Raw genomic sequence first — 16,577 nt, forward strand, 5'->3', positions numbered from 1 at the left:
GTAAAACATTTAACTTCTCAGTGTAAATGTGATTAATTTGAACTTAATTAAGATATTTCTACAGTTGTGGATATTCAGGATGAGCATTCAAATTAGGACTTCAGCAGTATTGGTGTTGCTGTTATGCCCACTTGCAGAGTAAACTCTTAAGACTTGTGGCAACTTTATACTTTTGAGTTAATAAATAAACTAAGTAGATAACCAGAAATTGTTGGTGCACTGCAGTGTTTCTTTACAGAGGTTTGTGGAGGTGTCCACCGAACCAGTCAGAAAGTCTGAGTAAGGATAGTGTGAAAGTTCTGAAAATAGTAGTCAAAGCTGTTATCGTTGATATTTTGTACTTATGTTTAAAAAGTGAAGCTACTGCCCAGAATAAAAAGTGTATCTTATAACTGGATCAAAAGAAAAAAGTGAAGGGGGCTGCTTTTTTGAAAAAGAAAAAGAAGCCAAAACATCAGTTTTGTTAACTTCTGTATAATTTCTATAATAACAGTGAAATCTGGATTGCCACAGTTTATTTGGTGTGCTGGTGAATGATCAGTGAACAGATGTCTTGAATAAAACTGGGAAGAATCAAACAATTTTATAAGTCTTTGCTCCAAATGAGTGTTACTTTTGGTGAAGTATGATAAATCTGGGATTTCATAATACAAAAATAATCTTTCCATTCTGGAGTTTCTGATATGTGAAATTTGTTATTTCTTTAAGCTACTGAAGTCTCCCTAAAGTTAATCAAGAACTATTGTTACATCCTACTCCAAGATTTTTCTTTTAAGTTTGAAGATAGTTAATAGAGATGTTAATAAGAAGCAAAAGGAAAACCTTTCTTTTTTTTTTTTTTTTTAAAATTTAGCTAGTTTTTTTTTTTTTTTAAAAAAAAACACAATAAAGCAGATCTGTGCTGCAGGTGCAGCATTGATCCACCAGCTCAATACTGCGCAAATAACAATTCGGTAGGTGTGAAAAGCAACCGCTGTTAGAGCGGCAAGGTGCGGTGCTCATAATGTAACTGGTTAAATGTTCTTCAGTCAAAATGAAAATGGCCTGCAAGCTGTTGCTACGGAAATAGGTGCCTGTGGTTAGTGTTGAATGCAGAGAGGTTTGTCTGTCTTGCAGATCAGAAAATGGCTCAAAGTACTTAGTCTGCTATCGCTTCCGCAAACGTGCTGCTGCTCAGCAGACTGGTCTCTGTGCCTCCGAGGAGCTTCAGTTACAAAGAGAGAGAGAGAGAGAGAATCTTTTTTTTTGGTTTTTACTCCCCCTCTCCCTTACATTTTGATGTAAAGTATTTCTGTCACTTGTTATCTTTGTTTGTAGGTGTCTGTGTATGATAAGAAGCACACTGTCAGGACCTGATCCCGAGAAGACTTGCGAGGGAGCATCTTGATCCCTTTGCAACTAAAGTGAATTTTGCTGAAACCAGGACAAATTGTTTATTGAGGGCTCTGACAAAAGTTATGTTTTTAGACACATCTTTAAAAAATAAAATAACTTTTTAAAAATCAGTGAGACTTCGCGAATTTGGTATAGTCCTTAAATTATTTCTCTAAAAGCTAACTAGGTACATTGCAAGTACAAATTGTTACAATTACACACCTTCATAAACGTTGGAAACAACAATTCTAGGTCCTTTAACTCCTCTTCTAAAATCTCTGAGGAGTGTTGTTTCTGGGTTGATTTTTTAAAAACTGTCATAGTAGATTTTTCTAAAAGGCATTATGTAATTTCTGGGACACCCTAACTATTTGGGCATCCTACTCATTTTCCCAACTGAATACCAGTAAACTGCTGCCCAGTATTGCTCTCCAGACAGCACTGGTTGGTTTCAAAGGAACATGAGGCATCTCTGCTGATCCTTTACACTGGGACTCATCCTTTATATTAGATAAATAATAAGGAGAAAGTAACAAAGCAGCTTATTTGGGCATTCCTGATTGAACACGTAACAGGTTAAACAAAGTCTTATTTTTATCTGATTTACACATGCACAAACACAGCAGATTTGTATCTGCCTTTTTAGATGAACTCTGAGAGATGTCTTATTGTTTTTTCCTCTAATCTAGCTCCAGAGCTCCCAGAAGACTGTCAAGATCTTGACCTTTTTCTTAAGAATCATCTTCAGTTTCCAACTAATTTTTATAAATACTGATGCCTGTTGGGCTTCACTAGGTGGAGCTACCTCCTGGCCAAAAGGTAGTGGGACTTGATCACAACTGTCCTAGGGCTTAGGTATGAACTGGACATTTAACCCACTGTGACAGAATGGAGTGCCTATTTTGAGTGTTGATTATTGTTTGTATATCCTAGGAAAAAACTAACATAAAATTACTATAGGTTTATTTGATTCTTTTTGCTCTGATTTTGTGCCAGATTATTTGGCAGTTTCACTTGCCTTTTGGTTTCCAAAGTGGGTCTCTAGTGAGAGAGATGTGTGAGAGAGTGAGTGCTTTGGGGTGAACAGCAAGGTAAATGTTCATACCTTCCCTTCCCAGCACAACTATTTAACTTGTATCAGGTTTCCCACTGACATCTTAATTCCAATTTCCTGCTCTGGGCCTCTCCTCCTCTGGGTCATTGTTTCAACCCTGCTGTATAACCATTTACTTCTGTTGGTTCCTGTCCCTGGTGAGCGTGTACTGGAGCCCAGCAATGACTAGTGAGCACCCATGCCTCCTACTGGTGCCTGATTCTTTGCTGAGGTATTGAGGTTTTTTGGCATCTTGTAACATTTAAATAGTTATTCTCATGATGCTTGTGAAGATGATAAAGTAGGAAGAAAGGAAAACATAGCCAAGAGCTGTTATATATGATATGAATCCCCCTACTAGAGAGCTGGTGTGCTAAGTTCCAAGTATGATAACCTGACCATGTCTTCTGATCATCTGCCTACGTGGAAATACAATTTTGCGATCATGACACCTTAGGAATGGGAATGTGCCTTTCTGCCCTTCTCATGCTCCAAGACAAGCAAACCTCGTGGGCAGAATATCTTAATTTCCATACTAACAGTAGATATGTCTTTATCCAGAGCTGCAAGGTGCAGGGAGGGAATGGATTTGGGTTTTTTAAAACTGGTTTTCCTGCCATATTGTCATATTCACTGATCTGTGATCCAAAATCCCAAATAATATTTTATACTGTTTTGAATTATACCTTTTTTTATTCAAATTTTCCATCTTGGGGTGTTTTTTTTTTACTCCCCCCTTAATTGCTAGTTGCTAATATTTGATCTAGTGTGTAATAAAACTTACTGAAAAACTTGGGGCTTTCATTATCAAGAATGCTGTACAAGTTAGTAAAACATTCTTCTATTTTTTAGCAGAGTATCCTTTGCTGTCACACAGGTCTTTCTTGAAAAGCATTGGGATCAGCATAAAGGTGATACTTCTCATCAGTCTTCAGCTGCCTTCTCAGACATTTCCATCTATCATTAAATATTTCAATCAAGTTACATTCGTACTGCAGCTTGCCATAGTATAGTTATGTACTCTTTCTTCTCTTGATTGTTTGGGTAAAAGGTTCATAATATGTGGAGACATATATTGATGTGGAGAGTTTTTCTTCCTTGAACTATGAGGGGAAAAAATAAAAGAATTGTTAATGCTTAAGTGGTTCTTGGAGTAAAGGTTCACTGTCTTGTTGCAGGTTGGTGCATGTGATATGTCAAAAGATTCAGTGTCAAGGATCATACTTGAATGGGCTACACTCACTCTACAGCAGGAATTTCAAAATGATCGAACAGACCACAGCAGAATGGAGAAATACAACTTTTGCTGATGAATCCTCTGGCCTGTAATGGTAAGCAAACTACAAGCATGTGTGTTCTGTCAGTAGTCTCAGTAAGATTTAGGGCCATAAAACCCCAGAGTGATCGGTTATGCAGAGCTCAGCATTACAGTCCAGGTAAAAAGTGGTTTCTCAATGGCTGCGCACAGGCCTGGGGGTTGGTTAGATACTGATCAGTGATAACCTTCACTAGGGTAGTAGCTGCATACTTGCTATTCTGAAAAGTTCTTCTGTGGACTTCATGTTGCTCTGTGCAGTAACTGCATAGCTTTTTAGAAAAGTGATTTTTGTAATATCCTGAAGTTTTGCTATTAACTAGTTCTGTTTTAATACTACTTAGCTGGATTTAGTATCAGCAAATCCAAAGGATAAAACTACTTAAGGAGAATTTAATTTGAAAGTGTATCTTCATTTTGGCTGTTGCCAGGTGAGATACCCATGTTTCCCTTGGTGAGTGAGTGCTTTGCATGGTGCAGATTTCCAGTAGCCTGTTGGAGTTGGGAACAGTAGGGCTGGATGTCAAGCAAAGCTTTGAAAATGGTAAGATGAAAGATAACATGAAATGAGAAGAATGATTGTGCCTAGATCTGTGTTCAGACATTCTGTTATCTTAGTAGACTATCAAAACTTAGCGTGGAAAAAAAATAAATCCAGTGAGGCATGTTGGTTGTCTGTGGAAATTTCTCACTGCTTCTGCATGGCTTGGCTCTTTCCATTGATCCAAGAGAGCTTGCCCAGGCACTCATGAATGTTTGGTTCATGTGGCATCGTCTGGATCAGTAAAAAACATATATACAACTCCTAGCAATTTTGAAGTGTGTGTTGTTATCAAGTGGGACTGAAAACAGAAGATTTCAGAGGTTTGCAAGCCATTATTGTTGTTTTATTTCCCAATGGGTCCACAAATGACCTAAATGGTCCTAAACCAAATGTTACATTTTGGAAAACTTTTTTGAAAGAATTGTGTGTGTGTGACTGCTGTTGTGTCCTGAGGTGGGGTATGACTGTAGAAACAATGCTTCTATTAGAAGCATAGATATGTCTTCTTGGTGGTGTTTTTAATACCTAACCTCCAAGGGAGGGAACTTCCTTATTGCAAGTGTTAGTCTGAGGTTTTTTGGCTGTGAAGTACGGATGTGGTGGTGTAACAAATGTTACATGGTTGATATGTGAAGAAGTTTGGGAAACATTCAAATTACCCTGTAATAACTAGTACATAGAAATAAAATTTTTAATACATGTACTTGATTGAACTTACTCTTGAAGTACTAGTTAAGTAAAGGGGAAATTGGATTTAATCTGTCCCCTTCCTCCTGGTTTCATAAATAATATGAAGTCTTTGTTTTCCTAAACTGAAAGGGCATTTTTTAACTTCACAAAAATATTTGTACTGTAATATCATCCTGCAGTACACTGCTCCAGGTACTGATGCATAATCATGTTCTTTCCATTGTCCATCTCTTGGCCTTGGGCTGAGGTTTACTTCCAAAGTGAGGTTGCCAGTGGGTCTGTTTGCTTTGGGAGGAATACTAATCTGGAGAATGATACAGATGATACTGTTGAGTAAGCAGAAATTCAGATAGAAACGAGCATTTTGGCCTTTGGCAATAGACACAAGTGATGTTATTCTTGACATTATGGTTTACTCTTGCATTTGGTTATGATGTAAGATTGCTTTAAAAAAAATACTTGGTCTGTAATAGAACTCTGTACTGATAGAAGAGTATGGTAGGAATATAGTGCTGATTTATGCTTTGAGCAACCTTAAAGGTCTGTTACCTACTATTCAGTGACACATTCTTAATGCACATGCCAATGTTAGTTCATCTGAAAAATTAGAGACTGGGGGGGGGGGGGGAAAGCCCAGAAAAAAATCTATAACCTCACAAACAATAAGTTGACATTGGTATGTTAGTTGAATTTCAGCTGCCTGTATGTATTTCTTCTCACTTTAGAAGTGTGGAAGTATTGTAGATAGGAGAGAGAGGTTTTTATCTTTGAGCCTCCCTCTCTGCTTTACTGCTGTTAGTTGGACTGAACCTAAATAGCAAGTGATTTCTTATCTTGCTCACAGGTTTTATCTGCTTCCCGCCCATAGTGTGGGCCTTATCCCTTGCCATATTGTGATTGCACCTGCTCTGTGCAAATAGACTATTTACCCTAGAGGTAGGACGGATGCATTTCTATGTTGACCTGTAACACTCTCCCTAAATAATTGAGACATGGAAAAAATAAGAGTAATGTGTGATGCCCATTACACTCTGGTTCACAGTGATCTTTTTTTGATTTTTTTTTCCTTTCTTTTCTTTTCTTTTTGAACATCTGTTGGCTTATCTAGCCAGAGTTAGAAGAGGCAAGTTATATCCTTGTACTCTGGCTCTGTCACACCAGCAGTCTGTGATGGTGATTGCTTTAGTGAGCTAGAAAAGCTGAGGCATATTTAAAATATTGATATACAAATGAGAGAGATTTCATTCTAGTTATAATTAAGTAATTATATTGAACTTTGGTAGTCAGCCTGAGAACTTTTTCACTTTATGCTTATCATTCTGTATCCTAAATTATAATGTCTGAAAAAAACTCAACAGTTTAAACATAACTTTCCTGAAGTGTTTTTTTTCTTAGTGCTGATTTGAATATAGTGTTTACTTAGTGTAATACATTTCTTTTTTATTTAAAAAAAATCTTCTGAAAATATCAGGGATTATAATTTCTGTAAAATTCAGGGGTATTCTAGCAGAAATTATTGTGGTTTACACACATACACACACACTTCATCCCTATTCCTATCTCAACTGAAACCTTTATTTTTCTCCATAGTGTTCAAGTTAAATATTCTGTGTGTCGGGGGCGGTTTCCTGCACTTTATAGAGTCAAATATTGTGGGATTTATTTCTATAAACAACTGCACCAGCATTCTGGTTTTGATATAATTAAATTGAAATTAGACAATGAAAAGCTGTCCTGACTTCTGAGGCTGCTGTGTTCAAAGACATGAATTTTAAACAGGTCACTGAAAACTTAGTGTAAGTGGAATATTGACTTTTGTAGTAAGTTCAATTTTAAGCCAGCTAAAATCAGAAAATCTATCTGTAAAATGTGACAGGGAGTCTGAGAATCATGAAATAATCACACACCTTGGACTTCAAAAGATGCAAAGCACAGCTCAATTTCCTTCTGGCGTGATATATCTTTTTACACCCTGGAGTTTGCTGCTTATAAAAATCAGTATTATAAAAAGGTCTCCCCCCCCAACCCCCCCATCCCTGCTGAGCCAGACCCAGCTGTTAATTATAAGGCTTAATAGATTTGTTGGTTGAACCATCATGTGTTTGCACAATAAACTACCTTAGAACAGTAGTAAACCCTCCCATGTAATTCAGGTGCATCAATCTGGTTATAGGGATTCTTTTTTCTTTTTTTACTAATGTAGTTTGTGAGCTAGTTTTAAATTATACATCTTGAGTTTCCTGAGCTATCTTCTGTTACCATTTCTCTGTCCTACCTGGATCAGTAGCATAGAGATTTCTTTCTGTCACTGTAATCTCTTTCCTCTTTCTTAGGCTGTGGACCTGTGTGGAGTGATGAGTCGGTTTAACAACTCACTGCTGTCCTTGCTTTCCTATTTGTGGTTTGCCTTTCCTTTCCAAACACCGGGCCAGCTCCAGACCTTATCTATACCTCTCGCTAGCTGTTGCACTCCACCAGCCTGATGGAGAAATGACCTGACAAAACCAGCTTTCTGTTGTATTTGGTGAATAGGCTCCAAAGAGAGCCCGGTGGGTGCAGGAGCTGGGTGCCTGGGCGGGGGACCGGAGCAGCAGGCACAGGATGGGGGGCCGTGTGGGTGAGACCTTCTCCTTTGGGTGCTCTTGGCTGGCTCTTGGGCTCAGGTGTTCATGAAACCACTGCCTCTGCTACTTCACATCTTCCATTTCTATTAGTGACTACAAAACTGCTCTCAAATTACACAACTTGTTATTCCTATTTTAAAGGCTATTGTAGAACAAATGCCACGGAAGAGAGAGGAAGCAATGTACCAAAATAAGAATGTGAATTTAAAAGTTCAGTTTCAACACTTTCTTTGCAGTGTATTTATTTAGTATTATCACTGCTGTGGTTCTGTGTTCAAGGGCACAGCCTAGGTGATGTAGTGTCACGTTTTACCCTTATTTTCTGACATGTGGTGGGATTTCTTCTGCCTCCTGATTTTTTTCAAAATGAGAGACTACTTTTTTGTATTGATTTGGCTTCTTTATGTAAATATAGTTTTGAATGATTATGTGTTGAAGTAGGTATGCACAGTTTTTTTAAGAAAATAGAAGGTAGAGATAAGTAAGATTTTTCTTATCTGAAGAGCAGAAAGAGCTCTTCAGAAATTAAACATAATTAAGGAAGGTGACATTTCACATGAAAACCTTCAAAATTTATCTAAAAAAAAGTTTACTTTTGTAAAGAAACTTAGCTGTGCACATAGTATTTACCACTGCTAGCAGATGGATTATTAAAAACACATCTGTTCTCTATTTAATATTTTTGTATGAATAGAAAAGGCTAGGGTGACTGCAGGCTAGCATTTGAAAACAAAGTCTAAAAGGAAGAAGTGTTGTCTTTAACATGAGTGGTATTTCCTGTGGTGTACGTTTGGATTGCTAACGTTCATTTCCGAGACTGAATTAGTTGCGGAGTCCACTAGACTGGAGATTATTTTTGCCTGAGATTCATAATTCATCTACTAATCTCCTTCAGTTATTCTACTGAATGTTTATAGATTCACGATTACATTTTGATATCTGCTAATGGGTAATTACAGTCAACAATCATTCCTGTCATTGACATTGCTAAAGTAATTTCAGAAACACTGATGTCATTTTTGGGGAAGGAAAGATGGAATGGAAATCAAAACTTTACCCTCTGTCGTTAGTGCTGTATTAAAGATGGAAAAACTGGTTCTGCTTGCTTTTGTGCAGCAGTTGTTGTGAGGAATAAGGCAATGTGTATCACTTCACTTGGTCCTTGCTATTAAGGTTTGTTTTAATATTTCATGGGTGAGACTGCTTTTTAGTAAACAGCTTTAGGTGAACAAGACTTGAGTCCTTGGCAAATTAACAGCTAAGTGAAAAAATACTTTAAAAATTGTCCAGGCTGTCCCTGTGGATGTGTTTGTGAATACATCAGTAGTTTTGAAGATTGCAGAACTGCACCATACTTGGATCCCCTGTGGAAAGGCATTCACAGGCCACCTGTGCGTCCTGCTGTGTGAGGAGAGCGTGCAGGAGGGTGCAGGTGCACCAGACCCACTCCACGGCCTGTGACCCAGCTGGCACCTGAACGCTCTTCAGCTCTGCAAATACAGAGAATAAAGGAGGGCCATCCCAAGAACTGCTTATCAGTCGGATTTTGTATCAGGTAGCACATTCTTTCTGTTGCTCCACCTTTAATTGCCAGGGGGACGAACAGTCTTTGTGCCACAGTTCCAGAGAGAAGTCATTGTGATGAGTGGCTTTCTGCTCTCCTCTCTCCATGCCTTCAAACTTCTCCGGTTTCTCCGTCCACGGTCTGCCCTCGCACTGCTCCTTGCAGACAATCGCGGGGAGGAAGGTGCTGAAGTTACCCCAGGCATCAGTGCCCTTGGCCTGATGTGTGACCTGCAGTGCTTAACCAACAAGGGGGGCGGAAATAAAAGGGCCCTATGTAGTGTGCTTGAAACAAATCCACCGGCATGTTGTGGGGGAAAACTGCTGGGTTCCTCTGCTACTCACTTGAGCTCTAGATGGGAAGTAGGTGACCAAGATCATTGGGATGTGCATAGAAAAGCAGCTCTGCCTTTGGCTCAAGCAGGCAGTGAGGAGTAGGGACTTTCCGGAGGCAAGGCAGTTCTCCAGACAGCAGGAAATGTCTCTGGAACTGAAACAAAGACCTGCGGATAGCGATCACTAACTACTGCTGGTCAAAAGAGCTGGGGCCCAGGGGCAAGACCCCGTCGTTATTGCCAGGACAAAGACTCAAGCCAAACTTTATCTCAGTATATCTTGAGAAGCCTGGGTCTTAACGGCATTTGCCTCTTCAGTATTGTTTCAGAGAAATAAAACCTTTGCACTCAGCAGCTTACAAAATGCAATAATTCGATGTGATTTTATTTCAAGTTGATAAAAAAATCAACTTAATTTTTTCTGGCTGTTTAGTTCTTGCTTCATCTATGCTGGTTGCACTATGCACAGGTAGGGCTGAATTTCCTGGGAGGCAAAAATCACCTCTATCTGACAAAGGTTTACATTATTTTACAGATGGTCACCAGACCATGGAATGAAATTTGAGGTGCTAACAAAATTATTTGGGTGACAGTTGGTTATTAGAATGGAAAATACAGTGCTGATGCACCTTGGAAAGTAGTAATAGCCTATATAGAAAACAAGAAGGGAGAAAGAATGCTCTGTTCAGTAACTAGCCATATTATGAAAATATATTGTGTAATAAAATACGCCTGCAATGCAAATGCATGAGGGAAAGGCTGTTACCTAGTGATACATGGCATATTGTTTATGACAAGGCTGGAGATGGGAAATGGGGGAAGTCCTTGCTGCTTTGGAGGCCTGAGGAATTGTGTTCTTACCCCACAGCTGATTGGCCTCTGCTTTGCCCCAGTAAAGGGTTGGTCTGTGTGATGCATGTTCCTAGATTAGTTTTCCTTGTGAAGAGACTTGGGGTTTTGTAGCTACTTATCTTGATCAAACTGTGAAAGAAAGAGGCTTCTCTGACTTCTGTAAATACAACTTGTTAGTGTAGCCCATGATACCATGTTTCAGCTGGTTTCCTTTAAAACACTTGGTCCCTATAGGCTCTGTAGAGCGGTCATGTCTGTTCTGCAACTGTTGAGTCCAGGCCAATTCTTAAGAAAAGGTTGTGTACTGATACAAAGCACTGCAGACAGTTTTAACTAGATGGGGAGAACAAAAGAGCTTCAGTCCAAGCCCAGTAGCTTAATGAAATAATTCACTTTCATATTTTTTGTAACAACATCCTATGCCTTTGTCAGTAGGAGACTGGAGAGTTTAGCAATGCTTGAAAATTCCTATCTGTGGGAAGGAAAGCATGGAGCAGTCAGAAGTACCCAGGCTTGTGAAAGATAGAAATGTTGTCTTTTTTGCTTGCAAGTGAACGGTGGCTGTGCCTGTGCACAAGATTATGCCTAGCACTTACCTAGATAAGTTTCTGTTGCTGAATCTGAACACAGCCTTGCTCCTGGTGGCTTGAAACAGTAGATTGGGAAGGTTGTAGCTGTTCTGGAAAGAATCCTATTGTCCAGTTTTTTATGCCTATCTCATGTCCAGTGTTTGTTCTTACATATTCATTGTGCAGATTTCTTTATCTGACCAAATGGTTTTCACGTTAATTGGCATACAGATGGCTGCGCTCACCCAGATCTGATTAAATTGTATTTGTTTGTTTGGTAGATGTTCCTTTAGGTGCTCAGTGTAGTTTCCAACCTCTGTTGCTGGGGTTGTTTCTTATAGATACTAATCTGATTGACAGATTCTTTCTCCTTTCTAATTCTTCAGAACACAGTGAAAGCTTCTAAAGGAATGAGGCTTTTTCTTGATAAACTGATGATCAGAGCTCTGTGTTTTTATGGCAGCAGCCCAGATCCAGTCCCCATTTGGCTTGGTGTGTTTTCCACTGGTGCTTCTGGGAGTGCTGTTTGTTTTTTGTGGCCTGTTGCGGTTTCAGGATTACACATCTTGTGGTGTCAGAACGGCAAATCTCCAAGAAACTGAGCAAAAAAGCACAAGTGATACTGTGGTGCACAGTGCTCATGTGATCCTTAAATATCTAAACAGGAGTGTGTTAAATTGATTTTACTAGTGTGTGATGCCATCTGTGAGACAGAATTTTTCCTTCTCTCAAGTCTGTTTTCTACGTTTTTAGATGATTGCTCGGAAAAAATCAGAGAAGGGGGAAGGACACAAAAAGTGGTGACTTTCAGCTAAGTCTAATTATTAAATAATTATTTATTAAATAAAAGATTGTCTTGTCTGTTAATGGAAAGAGATAATGCTGGTAATGTTAAAAGGAAAAAAGGGCAAAAAGTTGTTTTAAGCGTTTGTAGTAGTTTTGGAGCTGAAATAAAATTCTATACTAATATGTGTGTGTATATTTCTGGGTTTGATTGTTAGACAATGATTGAGTCATTATATTTGTCACATGTAAAAATTTGTTTAATGCGTAATTTCATGATTTTCAAATAGCTAATTTTGTGGGTTGCCAGTAATTTGCAATTTAAAAAATGTTTAACTTGTACTGAAGGAGCACAAATTGCTCTGTGGTACTTTTTAAAAAGGAGTGGTAGTGACAGTGAGACATGGCATGGAAATTTAAACTAGTTCAGAGTTGAATTGTTCTTCTCAAAGCAGCAGCTGTGCAGTGTATTATAGATTTTTGGTAAATCAATAAATTACTGTTTGAGTGTCTCTTTACCTAATAGAGTTTTGAGAAGAAAATGCTATGATCCAGGAGTCATTCGTAATTACTTATAATGTCTATCTATGAAGATCAGTGGAGGAATAAACAATAAGGTGTAGCAATCTCTTTTTTTATTAAAGTGGATTAAATGGTTTATAATTGATTAGAACTTGGTGTCCTGTAAAACTCTTAAATAATATTCAGAGAGAGTTCTAAACTGACATTTGACATCTCTTTCATCTTTTGAACATTAGATAACTGAACCACAGCCACACAGTAGAGTTCTGTAGAATAGGGGTTGTTCCTGGTATTGTTTTATCATTGACATAGTCAAAAGAATAAATTATAGAAAGCAAGATGTAAAATAATTTTTCTTGGATTTCAGTATTAAGTAGCCCAAGACAGGATTACTCGTCTCTCCTAACTGCAAATGTATTACTGCTTAGCAATTAACAGTTAGTTTTAGAAAATGGATTTGGTTCTGCTACCAGGAAAAATAAAGCTGCCTGTCAAAATACCTATTATCATAAAAATTACCTTCAATTTCATATTTCTGCAAGTATATTAAACTCTTACATTGTTTTTATTCTGAAAATATGCTTTTAGAGGGAACTGGGACAGCAAGCTTGTCGTCTGTCATGTGGAGTGCATCACATCAGGCAGAGTGAGTTCCTGAACTCCCACCCTCACGGTGAAGGAATTCTTTGGGCTGCTCAGTGAGTTGTCTGCCTCTCTGGTGCAGCAGAGCCGTAATGTTCCCACTGACTTTAGTGTGTTGTCTTTGTTACTGAAAGATAGATACATTTAGTGATTTCTAAGGTGCATTCACACACCTCTGCAAAAGCATTATATTATTTTGCACATGCAGATGGTATGAGTATGGGAAGAATTTTTTCAGGTGAAAAATGAGAGGCCTCTTATTATGAAGAAAAGCTGAGTAATAACCAGTGCAGGTGAGATATTAGGTGTACCTTTAACTATACACAGGAAAAATGATTGAAAGATGTCTTCAATTTTAATTTCAGTTTTGAATAAGTATGTGAGTTTATTCTGGGTGTTACTGAATAAAAGTGATGCAATGTGGTCTTTTCTCTTTTTGTGATTAATCCAAGCTAGTGGGATTCTCTGAGTAAGACTTTGTAGTTACTCATTTTGGCAAAAGTTCACTTTTTTTTTTTTTTTTGCCTGCATGGGCATTAATAATTGGGTAGTCTGCTAGTGTTTGGCTCTGTTTACATAGGCTAAATCACTGAAGTATGCTTTCTGAAACTTTTTCCTCAACACCACTTCTGGTTGTAGTGTGAATGCAGTCTAAACACATGTGTGTAGCTAAGCATTTTGCATTTTGAGAGTGACTGGCTAGGATTTGGCTTTTTTACAAGTCTTTTTGCGGGTTCTTTCTCCTCGCAATGGCCTTGGGCACCATGGTGATGGCAGTCAAGTGGCAAAGAAGCTGTTGTCCTGTTACCAAGTTTTAATAAGACTTCTTCTGAAATCCCGTTTTTCATGCTTCCCTCCAACCCATCCATCTGCTTTTTTGTTTTATGTTTCTTGGCATTGAGTGAACTATATTCATGAATCTATTTTGAAAAACATTGGTCATTAGTAATTAACAATACTGTTCATTGCTTAATGTTCATTGTTAACAGAACACACCTATTGCCTTGGAAACACTATTAATTAGAGTTGAATGAAATACATAGAACTAGATATTAAGTATCTTTTAAAAAATTTTAATTAATTTTGGCTTGGACAGCTGTATTCTTTTTTCATACTTTAAAGTATGAAAGGAATAAAAAAAGGGATTTCTTAAAAATTAAGATGCATGTTTTGAAAAAGAATACAAACAATGTGTATTGTGAATAAAGATTTTATAGATGTATATATGTACACACAGGCATGCACATCACTTCAGAAGAGATGTTAGTATTCACTTATAACACCATGCTCATGGAAACTGTGTCATTTGCTCTAAAGGAAATAAAATTTAGTACCTTTTTCATATGAAAATGTTTCAGTTGCTAGAGGAAGGTGCAGTTGATGTGTGCAGAGCAGCCATTGGCGAGCGCTGCCCAAGCCCTGCCTCTGTGGCTGCTGGGCAGCGTTGCCCACACACGGGGCTGCTGGGCTTCCACCCCGCCAGCAAGAAACAGTTTTTGCTTGCTAGCTAGAGCATTAAGATAGGAAGTTTAAGAAATATACTTTTTTTCTTTTTTTTTTTTTTTTTCCCCTTGGGAATACTGTATATACTTAACTGAATTAATAATTTAAAAATACTGTCTCCCTGCAGATGTCATCCCAGAAAGTGAGATTCAAGCTTACGGAAAGGAGTTAGAGACTTGCAAAATAATAATTTAAAAAACCCACGCCAAAAACTCCTATTTGCACAAATACAAGCTGATCTAGAGATTCATGAGTAGACCTGATGATGAATTGCCTGTGATTTTGGGGAGGCTAACTCCAATGCTTTTGATTGCACTGGAAATCTGAAGTTAATGCTCATGAGAAGTAAAACCAGAGAACGTGGGTTACTTGGTGTGCCTAAACATCACAGAGGCAGCAGTGAAAAGATAACACTTCTCTTTGAAGCAGTAGCTTCAGCTGTATCTTATTGTGTGCACTGGGAACTGAGAGAAATAGCAGCCAACGTGGGAGAAAATGCCAGCTAAAGGTAAATACTTCTTCAACGAAAATGATGACTGCAGGATATCAGACCCGCTCTATGAGAAGTACCGTTATACAAGCCAGCAGCATCCACTCCTGCTACTGCTGCTCTTCATTGCAATCATCTTCTGGACTACTCTAATTATAACCTTTTTTGTCACTCATGTGAGTATACTTTTTTCTTTGTGTTCAGTCTTTTCAGAGGTGATGAGGAATCACTATAACAGTACACGAAACATTTCTGGCTAAATAATAAATAAAATTTGTAGTATCAAAGTTGCAATGTTGAATCAAGTAATTGTGTATATAATGCTGTGTATGTTTTTGAAGGGACAGGGAAGAGAGGAGACAGTGTTGTCAGGCACATGCACAGTTACCGTAAGGATTGTTCTTTCCTATATGTTATGAACAAATCATAATCAATGCAAAATAGTAACTGTGATGATAAATAAGTAGTAAAGGGGGCAAGGAAGGAACAAGAACATAAGTTAAAATATCCTGCATTTTTCATGTTTTCTTTTTAGAGTCATCTAAGAAATATAATATAGTGATTCATGAATTCCTGAGGGTTTTTTTTAAAGCTTTGGACACATTCTTTTTTTTTTTTTTTGGTAATGAAAACAACAGGAATCTCCCAGTACAATGGGCAATCCATTGAATCAATATTTAGTTAGCAAAGAGGAGGGATCCTATAGGCACAGGAAAGGTGCAACTTAGTATTGTGTAGTATACTGTTATTTTCTGTAAAGAAATTGAGTATTCTTCAAACCAGCCAGTTGACAGCTGGTAAAAAGGGGAGTTGATTTAAAGATAATGTTGTAAAAAGGTAGTAATGAAGCTGTTAAATTTCTTCATTGCCTTCTAGCTGCTTTCCAAATACTGTGCTTCATGGTAAAGTGTCTTTAAGTCTCTCTTTAGCAACAAATCTAATCTTACCAATTACACTTTTATCCCTTTTAGCTTTTATTTCTTAAAAAAAGGAAAGAAGTAGCACCACTATTTGTATTATGTCATCTGTAAAATTTAGGAAAAGAGCTGTTAAACTCCCTTTTAGCAAAGCTTGAACTCCTTAAATGCATTTTTTAGGTACACCTGCATTGTACAGTATAGTGTAGTTAGAATTTCGCTTAAAAGACAAGACCAAAACTGCTAATTTGGGAAATTATAATAGTGGAACCGGGGTAGACTGGGTATCTATAATAATATTTATTATCTCTGTATGTGTGAATATCAGAAAGTGTTAATGGTGCCACAGCTAGACTATTTAGGAACTCAGGTTAGCATATGTTAAAGCTATCTAAGCTGTTTCTAGGACAGTATAGATGTGTTTTCCATTTTTCCTAAAGGGGACATTTAGACCAAATATAACACTTTGTTTTGCTTTTGCAGGAAGCACATTATCATCTTGCCTTCATTATTGTAGTATGTGCTGCTCTTCTCATATTTGCAGTCATGTACTTACTTTTATGTATTGAATCCCTGTTTCGGAGATGGCTAACGTTATTTGGAATCACAATATGGATTTGCTTCTTAACCGTAGGATATGTATCTCTTTTTGGAAAAGAAAATTACTATCAACTGTGGGAACAGGTATGTGTATCTTGTTCATTCAGGTGCTTACATAGAACTGCTAGTTGGTATATATGAATGTGTTTGTGTGCTTTATT

At 37.8% G+C, this 16,577-nt stretch overlaps 1 long non-coding RNA gene across 2 annotated transcripts in view; it reads left to right on the forward strand.

Annotated features, from left to right (window-relative positions):
• Nucleotides 1–14,601, forward strand: part of LOC113484442 — a 32,525-nt gene extending 17,924 nt beyond the window's left edge. For both annotated transcript variants that reach the window (XR_003399224.1, XR_003399225.1), the window contains exons 2-3: nt 3,646–3,798; nt 14,537–14,601. This is a non-coding gene — a long non-coding RNA (uncharacterized LOC113484442). The remainder of the gene's footprint in view (nt 1–3,645; nt 3,799–14,536) is intronic.
• Nucleotides 14,602–16,577: the final 1,976 nt, after the last annotated feature.

Source organism: Athene cunicularia (assembly GCF_003259725.1).
Source record: "Athene cunicularia isolate RWA chromosome 11 unlocalized genomic scaffold, athCun1 chr11_part1, whole genome shotgun sequence".
Taxonomy (NCBI): Eukaryota; Metazoa; Chordata; class Aves; order Strigiformes; family Strigidae; genus Athene; species Athene cunicularia.